Below are 11899 nucleotides of genomic sequence, written 5' to 3'. Positions count from 1 at the left end.
GTTTATTTGGGTCTGTCAAGCGGACAGCGGTGAACATCTAGGTACAACATTTGCGGGACACAGCCAAGGTAATCGGTCAAAAACTTCAAATTCAGTTTTTATAGTCGGACAAAAAGTCCTAAAACACAAAATATTTTATATAATATTTATTTTAAAATGTCTATTGACATTATATTATTATATTTATTTCTATTATCTTATTTTCATTTATAATTATATATAATTTATTAGTTATTACAACATATTAGACTGGCTAACTGTAAATACTACTATAGTGGATTTCCGTTGTATTTTTATTAGTTATACGAAAATATAATATGACGTGTACAAAATGTTTACATTTCCAAAATAAATATTAATTAGGTATATAAAATATTTTGTATTTTCGGACTTATTGTTCAACTATAAAAAATGAATCCGGACTTTTTGTCCAACTTTTTTTAAAGCGGACTTATTGTCTATGACTTTTCGTCCGCGATTCCACAGGCAAGTCAAAACGTTTTTTTATTTAAATATACATTATAATTTATTATTTTCTAAATTTTTAGAAAAGTATTCTCCATCAGTGTCAGTTATGAAATTAAAAAAAGGGGGAAAGTAGGTAACCGCTCGGCTGTAAAGTAGGCGGGGAGTGTACCTCGTCATTGAGTAAGTTACTGTAATGTAAGTGTTAGGTAAATTTGAATGCAGACGAAAAATGAATTTGAAGGAAAATGGTCTGCCACTTGTCAGCTTTTATAGGTGTATGTGTATGTGTATCTTTTACTATTTATTATTTAATGGTACCTATACTTATTTTACTATTAGAGTAATTTATTTTACATTAGTACCTAATATGATAAGTTCTATTAATTGTAGACGAAAACATTGCATTTATTATATTATTAATGATTTAGTTACCTATTATAAAAGTATGATATTATACTTATATCATAATTAGGCATAATGTTGTTATTAACATTTTAGTCAATACCGACTTACCGTAGAACCATGGGCATGTTCAGGGGGAGAGTGTTAGATATTATTATTTATTTTTATGAGTTTTGTATAAAAATGTGCAAAAAAGTTGGCCTTGACTTGTGACTTGAGAGAAGCAGTTAAACTTACTGTAGCCACTATTTTTACTATTCAAAAATTACTTTAAAATATAATTAAGGATTTTCAAAAATTGTTTAAAGAAGCTGAAGTAAAGGTAACAGATTTCTCCTAATTAGTTAAAAGACCTTCAAATTTAATTTTAAAAATGATTTTACCTACTTTAGAAAATGAATAGTATACTAGAAATCATTTTGTTTAAATTTAAAAAGGCTAAAAACGTACATAAGAAGCGAAATGATTGAAGAATTTCAATTTTAATTTTACGATTAAAATAATAATTATTAGCATTTAAATATTTTTTCGACTCGACTTAATGAACTAACATCTAAAACAGTATTTCATGAACTAGCTAAACGCTAAAACCCGCGTAAGTTGATTTTGTTTACTGATTTAGTATTATAATTTATAAGTTAAATTTAACAAATATTTTGTAGTATAAAAATTGAATATTATTTATTTATTTTTGTAATAAATATTTCATATTTATATTGGTTCCTACAGTAGCGTATCCAGAATTTTTTTTCACACACTGTCTAGAATTTTTCCATTTACACTATTTACTACCAAAAAGAAAAAAAAAAATAAACCAAGTATTTAATGCTTTTAATGCAAATAACTTATTTATATTTTCAATCAGTCATTAAAGTTAATATACATGTAAATTGTTTATAATAATATATAGTAGGTAATTTAATAATAAAAACGGGTGTTTTAGTCCAAACAAAATTATAAGTGTATAAAAACAACTGTAACAATTGTATAAAATCATTTTGAAACATCCTGCAAGTTGCAATTTTCTTGGTGCTTTATTTGTAAAATCCTCAATGATTACAGTTTTTGAAATGACCTCTTTTTTATTTATGTTTCTAAAGCTAATCCATTTAGTCTTTGTTGATATTAAGTATGTTTTCAGTCATTTTAAGATAGAAAAAATACGTTCTAGCGTAGCTATTATAACAAGAAGTGTTGTAAATATTTGTAAAAACTATTTAATATTAGGCACAATATCTATACAATAAGGGAAAGTCTCAATAGCGATTTGATCATTGTGCTATTTTGTAAATATAAATTTTTAAAATAAAAAATATTAAATACGGCCGTCGAAGGGGGCCATGACCCCTGTGGCCCCTCTTCTGGATACGCCACTGGATTCTTATAAAAATCATTTCAACTACCCATCCCCTCAGTTCAAAAATTTTAAGCACGCCTCTGTGTAGAACAATGTGAATAGATTTGTAGATTTGTAGGATAGATACTAGATAGACAGTAGGATAAAATCTAAATTTTTTGAAAATACCTACCTATACGAAATTTAAAACATAATAGTATAAGTAGAAGTTTATAGAGTCCTCACGAACAAATTTTTAATTGAATTGCAACAAAATAACTAACACGTAATTCAAATAAATAAGTATCTAATTCGGACTAATTTGAACTTTAAATGTTTACAAAAAAAATCTTGACTATATATTTTATTGTTTAAATTTTTAAATAGTTTAAATAAAAATTTATAAGAAATCTTGTATTAAATTTTCAAGCTTTTTGACCGTATGATAAAATTAATTTTCAAGAATTAATTAGAAAAATTTTATTTTTACTTTTTGAAAAAAAAAAAATTATATGTCATATATCTATAATTAATTTAAAAAGAGTAAAAATATTTTGAAAATTATATTACGTATATAAAATACTATTATAAATATTTGCGATTGTTTGTTTTGAATTTCAACAAAACAAGAAAATTGTTTGATGAAAAACTGTTTTATTTTTAAAACTACACTAGATATTTTCAATTTTGACCTCCCGATTTCTCTATAGATCTCTCCGCCATCACTGTCAGAATCTAGAAAATAATTCGTTATTTAAAATTCAAGAATTTATGTACGAATTAACTTACAAACATTTGGGTGAAAAAAATGAGAAAAGTATAAATTAAAAGAATTATGTGTCAAAATGTAGATCTTAAATTTTACAAAAGAAAAAATACGAGAAAATTAATATTAATCTACATGGTTAAACCTTACTTTTCGAAATAATTAGAGTGTTTTTGTTTTAAAATAATTTTTTTTTCACTTTCATTATAATAATAATAACATAAATATAAATATTTGCTGAAGTTATATAAAACTATTCGAAAACAAAGATTCAAGACATTATTATAATATGATAGGTGTTACATAATATGATAAGTATACATATTATGCAGTCAAGGAGCTAGTAGGTATACTATATACCAACAATAATTAAGGATGCGCAAAAGGTTGTTTTGGCATCCCCACGATTTTCGTCTATGAATATAAATATTTAAATAGTTTTAAATAGTATAATATTGTTACAGATTTGGTCAAGGACAATATTCGCATTCGCTTTTATAAATTCACTATTTTTTTTAATCAATTTTAAAATCATTTCTCTCCGGTGCACGACACGGCCGCCGGCCGTACAGATTCGTACTCTGATACCTATAGTGTTATGTGTTTATACATTATACAATATACATATATAATATTATGATATACATGTATAAATATCGCTAGTATATGTAATTCATGAATATTATATTATTTGTTATAGGTACGATAACATAATATATGATTATACGCGTTCTATACGTACCTACGTCCTACTTATAATAATATTATGATAGGCACCTTGGTGGTTTTGTACTTACTATCTAGGTATAGTACATAATTTATCCTTTATACCCTCCTATTGCTATTTCGATGACAGTTTTTTTTTTTCTGGACCTCGCTTATTTTATTATTATAACATTTATAATCATCCGGACTTCAATAGAAATTTCTTGCCGGCCCCTGTAGCTTTATGGTTAGTACATAATTAAATAATAAATATATTGAACTATTATCTTTTATAAATATTTAATTTTAAATAGTAGTCACTGGGGTTGAATGGTCAATACTAGTAATATATATTTGTCATATAAAATATTTAGGTATTACTGTATCACAACTATATATAAATATTAAAATATAAGACATTTTAAAAAATATATGAAATTCAACTATAAATTATAATAATTTAATTAGGTACCTAGTTAAAACAGTTTAGAAATTAAATGGGGCTAGTATATATCATAAAAATACTCCTGCTTTCTGCTAGTTCTTTAGAGGTTGTAACTATTAAGTGGTAAATTTATATGATAGTCGTGACTATAAAATGAAATTCAGTTAAGACGAAGAACTAAGTGTAAAGTTAGGAATGGTTATGAAAGTATGAATGTAAATTGTAACGTGATAAGATAATCTTTCCTTAGCTGTCATAACACATTGCAGGAGAATGTATAATAGTATATTATACTATATAATACGATTTACCTACGTGCCTAGTTAAAATGCTCTCCAGCCCTCTAGGGCCTAAAAGTATATGTAGCACGAGCGTATAATAAAACACACACACGTGTACGGAGTACAGACTAAACAGTTACTTTACAATTTAATAATACAGTATTACAGAAATTTAATAGTGTATTTGCTTTGTTTTAATAATGGTGCGGCGTATATAGTTACACATAGTTTATATCTATAATTACATTTTTATTTTAGTAAACGTAGCACAAGGTATGTAGTTTGAGAACTGTATAGTAAGAACACTTATAGACTACTGCTATAGTGCTTTGAAGTTTAAATAATATATATAAGTACATTTTTACAGAATGACCTATAATAGGTACTAGGTAGGCATAACAATAAAATATTATATTGGTGTAATTTATTTTCATATTGTGTAGGAAATCATTATAATTAATAATTGTATTAATCAAAAATAATAATTATCCAATGAAGTAGGTATATATATTTTTATAGTTATTTATTATTGGTATTTATTGTACCATAAACAATATTAATATTAATATAATTTTTTTTTAATAATATTATATACGATAGGTAAATTTAATTTTTTTTTTTATAAAATCAAAACACTCTGATAATGTAAATTTAAATTTAAAAAATAAAATTACTGCTGATTATGTTATATTTTGTGCTACTAACAATATTAACATATAACACATAATTAAATCAACTAAATATACTAGTCATAGTCTTTATAGCATTGCGCCGAGTATAATATTAAATATACTTCATTTTCTAGGATTTCTACTTTAGCTATATAGTTACCGATTATTTTTACAAAAAGTTACTCAAGGCCTAATTTGTAATATAGGTATGCGGATAGAGTATAGTACTATAGTGCCAAGTAAATAAAGTATATTTCACCTTGAATCGGTGACTTTATTTTTGATACAAAACTAGTTTCAATATTGCTATTATTCACATGATTGATAATTCAAATAAAACATTTTTAAAAAATAATATTTTTAAATGTTATTCAACTTACCGACTAAATAATATATCTTACTAAGTACAAACTTATTTATTATTTAAAAAGTGCATTTAAATTAATATGCATCTACGGGTATCAATTTTGTAACCAAATCAAATAAAGTAATTTGAGTTAAATCGGAAAATGAGTATTTAAAAAAATTATTTAATTATTTAAAATGTTTACCATTTATAATAGTATAATACTTTAAACAGTTGTAGCAAACGGAATTTGAAAACAAACACCAAATTATACCACTTATTAGAGAAAAAAATGTCATCTCTGTGCTTGAAATATACAATACTATCTACAAAACGATTGATTATTACTATAATGTAAATAATTTTCAATTAGCCACATTTTTTATATGTTTATTTTATGAATAAATTCTCACTAATTAAACACAAACTTCAAATATAGGTATATAATAGAATGATGTGTTCGGTTTAGGGTCACTGTCATTGACACTCTGCAAGGTCATCACAAAAGTAATATAATATACATATATATACAACGGAATAAATGTATACATTTTCAAATCCGTTTCCTAATTATAAAATTAAAACATTTTAGATAAAATACCTTTATACTACACACATTAACACCTATGCTAGAGTGGGGACGCGGGTGAAATGTTCACGATATCCGTGTGTTCTCGTAACTCAGCTAATATAATCAATTTATGTTAGTACTACAATATAATAACCGATAGTGATGTAGGTATATGCGCTATTATTTATTATTTATTACATTACAATTATTATACTATAGTACAAGATGTTTCATTCTCTATCGAGTATTTAAGTATAAATATATAGATACTATTATTTATTAAATACTATACACTGCAATAACAGTCGTATTGCATGGGCAGCCAATTAGGTGGAGTGTGTGGGATTAAAATACTTAGTTTTTAATTTTTATATAACCAATAGCAAAAGTGGCTAAACCGTTAAACCATATATTATGAATGTCGCTGCTAAAATTAAAAATAACAAAATTTTAACAACCTATACAATCTGTAATACATAATTTTAAGTTATTACTATAGCAGTAGAATCGATATAGTATATAATATTATAAAGTAAATGAGGCGATTTTTATTATTTTATAATATTCTATACACAATTATAAGTTATAACACATTAATATTTATGAAGAATTTCGTATTAAATTTTCAAACACAATTACCAATCTATACATTTTTTTTTATAAAAAAAACTAAAAAAATCAAATATCAAAAATGTAGCTCAAAAAGAATCAAAATATTTTGAAAATTATGTAATGAATAGAAAATATTAATATAAGTATTTGGAAAATTTTTTAAGTATCTACGAATATTTTATTTTTAGAGACAAAAAAAAATCAAATCGATTTTATTAAAAACTGATTTTACGTTAATAACTTTAGTTTTTCCTTAATATTTTGTTGTTTTTTTCTGATTATTTTGAAAAATACTGGAATTTTTTTAAATTTTGATCTGTTTAAAGTATAAGTTATATCCAATTTTCTATTATAAACCACCTTCAGAATTGAAGATCGAAGCATTTTATTGACTTATCGTGTACACAGATACAAAAAAAAGAAACAAACACACATCCATTGAACGAATATATTATGAAAGGAATATTGAATTTTCTAAAAACCAGAAATTTTATTTTAAATGTACCTAACAATGAAGTAGTAAAACCAATTTCTATTAATAATAATTATCTGGTTATTATTTTTTTTCAAATATAAAACAATAATATTAACACAATTTTGGCATCTATAAACATCATGATCTTAGAATACCTTATACCGTTGTGCCCGGCAATCCGTTAGTTACCATCACTATTACCTCATACCTGTAGGTACATAATTATTATTATTATTATTTCCTTATAGTGCTACCTAGTGAAAAATACTTAAAATATGTTCTGCAACAATCATTGTTGATATTAAGTATTAAATATTTTATTACTATAGTTTAATAAGTAAATAATTTCATAACGGTTCTGTTCAAAATAAATTCATACTAGCCATTATTAAAAAATAAATATCATATTATATAGGTAGCCAAGTTCTATTTAAATTGTAAATGGAATTACTTATTTTTGCATTTTGAGTATATTATAACCTGAATATTTTCGTTTGGACATTTTTATCTAAATTGAATATATTTTAGAATTAAAAAATGACACAAGTAAGCAGGTACCTAATTGTAGTACATCTTAGCTCTTATTAAGTTATATGATATTGGTAGATACGTGTTAGCATTATTAACAAACATGCTATCTACTGGCTTCGACATTTGTAAAAGTATTTATAAACTAAATACATATGATAATACGTAATTAGATAAAATATAAGTAATTAAGTAAATAATCTCTTCATTAGTGCATTTCAAAAAAATATGAACTAAAAGTATCGTAACACTGTAAGACTCTAAGTCTAAATATTGTCTGTGTAAATCAATACATTATTTTAATAGATTTATCAATACAATTATTTTCAATATTAATATGTGAAAAAATTCTAATTTAATGACATAAATTTAAAATTTAAAATTCAAACAAAAAATATAGGTGTAATTATATTTTTTTAATAACCATTTTTACCTTTCTTCCCAACCAATTAAATATAATAGGTACGTATATTAAAATTTACCAAGTTAAATTGAATTAAGTTTACGATATATTTGAAAATAACATAGTTTAATAGTTATGTTAGTAAAAAAGCATTTTATTACTTACAATAATAATTAAATTATGTAAAAAAATTAATTATTTTGAAACTATGAATGATAATAAGCTATACATTTAACGTAAGAAAAAAGAAAAAAAGAAAGGGCAATTTAAAAAATTATTAGAACACGCAGAAAATGTATACAATGTGGCGGTTGTCTGTCAGTCATAAGTACGATTATGGTTATCTGTTATAGATTTATAAATAACCGTAGTCCTATAAGTATGCAAATATAGAAAATTAAGTTTAACATGTGACATTATAAATGGTAGCACCTATCTACTTGATAATTAATAATATTTTATTGTATAAAATAAGTAAAGATATTTATCAAATAAAAATATTGCATGCAAGTTGGACGGTTTAATAAAACATGGCATACAATCAAAACACATATATAATGCATATTGTAATCATAATTAAATGTTATTAAACAAGACATGCGATTTAGATGTACTGCAATTATCCACAATTACTTTTGTGAAAAAATTAAATGTTTTTCTTTCGAATTCAGCTATTAATGACGTAAAAATATAATAATACTATGAAAAGTATTAATACAATAATAATTGAAAAAAAAAACAACAAAATAATATTAGACGTTTTATATTGATATAATAATATATAAAGATATAAGTATACGAGTATTGAGTATCAATAATAGTGTTATAGATAACTATTTATTTTATTATACGAGTACATTGTGATGTTATTAAATTACTATTTTACTATATTACAATGTGTATGGAAAATATTATGATGTATTTTAATAAAAAATATTGTGCATATTGTGCATAATTGACAAATTTAATTTTAACAGAACATAACTAACTAATAATATAACAAATTATTTTTATTTTTATTCATTTAGGTATAGGCGGTGATTATTTTGTATACTCATACTTGTCTTCCTTTTACTTTTAACATTCAATGATGACATAATAATATAATAGTTAACCAAATACCTACTTAAATTTTATTATATCTAGATACCAGTTTTTGAGTATCATATGGCAATACAAACTTCATTTTTTCAATGACACACAACCCTCTGTAAGTATATATTAACCGGACAATTTTATCGACTATTTTGCTTTTAAAATTATTATTATTATTAAGCCTAATTAGTAATTACTAACTATAATCAGGGTTGTCGTTTCAGGTTTTTTCGGGTGTGCAAGGTATCAAGCAGGCCATTTAAAATAGATACACTTATATGTACATAATTCTGCTTAAAATTATTTCCATATATCATGGATCAAATCATTGCATCAACATAAAAAGTAAAAATCAATTTAAAAACTAAAATATAATAATAAACAATTATTATAAATAATAACAAGATATTTGTTTATAACCAATGTAATTTAAAGTTGTAATCATAACTGACAGTATACCAATATTAATAAATGTCAATACAAAAATTAAAATAGGTACAATTTAATTTTAATCATATTAATAATCATGCATTATTTCATCAGGGCGCAGGCCAATTGGGACATTTGATCCCCTTAAATGACGCCCATGACTATAATGTAATTATTAATTCTGAATTATATTTTTATACATAAAATATAAAATATATATTGTAATATTTGATCTATTACTTGTTAAGCTCCAACAATTTATAGTAGAAATTATAAAATACTAATAAATAACTATTAATTACTATAATTTTCAAATAATCGTAAACAATAATATTTTTTAGGTGGGTACTAGAAACATCATTAGGTTAAATAATTATAAAATCACTAGTTAGGATTAAGATTTATATACTTAAACATTTAAAAAAAATATCTGCTCAATAATTTACATTAAAAAAGTCAGCTTTCGTCTGAAAAAAATTTTGTATCGTCACAAAATGTTGTTATTAATTAAATGGGATAAAGAATCTTAACATACAAAATATGGTCGTTGTATTAAACAATTCAAAAAATTTAAATTTGAATATATTCATTATTAAAGGATAACATTTGAGGAAGTGAGCTTGATGAATAGAGCTGTGTATATACAGTACTAAATGTAACTCTAAAAAAACTATTTTTCTTTTACATAAATCAGATTGGTGATCATTTTCTAAGAAAAGAGTAAATATACCTTTATTAATTTATCGTAAAGCTAAAGGTCGGTTCACTGTGCCACTTCACTCCGTCCATCAAAACTTTAAATACTTTTAACTTAAGTTAGGCATAATAACTAGTTAACTATACCTATTTGAAAATTGATTATTTTATATCAATATTTTCAGAAAAATGTTACACTGAAAAAATATAAAAAAGTAAAAATATATGATTTTATATGGTAATTGATATATGGTTTTAATATCAATTGCGTTATTAAATATATAAAAAAAAAAATAGGATAATTAGGTCGTAGGTATATATAATAGTTTTTATATTGGTCTATATATAGGTATATGTGCCTACGTGAAGTAAAACGGAATATATATATTGTTTATCTATCTAAATATTACAAAATGACGTATTAGACTTATATTTTTTTTAGATATGATGATATGATTAATGTATGCAAGGTAATTGTTGCGATAATAATTTTAATGGTTGTGAAAGACGAACTCAGAGTTTGCTTTCCACTTTTTATAACATCCGTTTTTATTGTACCTGTGTATATATATATATATATAAAAAAAAGTTTTTTTTACCTACCTCTTATACTTGTATAAGTCTCATCGATTCGAACATTTGACAATAATACTTGTTAGTATACTTTTCATCATTTCGAATGCGATGAATACTTTTTTGAAATATAATTAGGCATATATTATAATATAAACTTAAAAGTCACTTCACTTTTTTTTCGACCGATAATAATGTTATAATATATGATCGATATTAATTTTTCAACAAATTCACTGCTTCGGGCTCTTCTAAACGTTTCAACACCTAATCATAAGACGGTGAATTACTGTGGAAGGTGGAACCACATTAATAATTAATTATGCACCACGAATTAACTAAAATTTAATTTATGTAAATATATGCATGTATTGTATATGTATAATGAGTTATGATTATATAATTACAGGTATATCGTGTCATATGTACACATATATGAACCGTTACACGATAAACGTGTGTAGTTTATAAAAATTAAATGGACAACGATTGTAGAATATTAAAAAGTTTAGAATTTTATAAAAGATTTGTATGAATAGCTATCGGCAGCAATCGGGAAAGGTATTTCAATTTCACATATTATATTAATTTGTATAAATATGAATTGCATAAGAATGGATAGGTACACGATTAACAAATACGGCTATGTACAATATACTCGTGTATTATACAAACAGATCAGACTTTTAGATATATTGAGTACATTATTGGAGGCTGCAACATGAATTTGGTCAGAGTCCTGATTGAACGATTCGACCACTGATCCTATAATAACTGTATATAATATTATACAATCGTACCTATTAATTAAATGGGTATTATTAAAATACGAAAATAAAAGAATCAGACGCATTTTAATGACAACTATTATTGTAACTTAAAGTGTAGGCACAAATGCACAAAGCACATACGGCCTGATACAGGTATACGAATATACGATTTCTTATAAAGCCATAAAGCCGTATTATAGTTTATATACCGTTGGAAATTAGAAAACTTGGTACATTAATAAATATTAAAATAATATTTTATGATAGCGGATAAGTGGTGTATATACCTTAGCATACAAAATTAATAACGTCAATATAACACGTAAA

The sequence above is a fragment of the Rhopalosiphum maidis genome, chromosome 3, assembly GCF_003676215.2.
Source record: "Rhopalosiphum maidis isolate BTI-1 chromosome 3, ASM367621v3, whole genome shotgun sequence".
Classification (NCBI taxonomy): Eukaryota; Metazoa; Arthropoda; class Insecta; order Hemiptera; family Aphididae; genus Rhopalosiphum; species Rhopalosiphum maidis.
Note: the sequence above shows the minus strand (reverse complement) of the source record.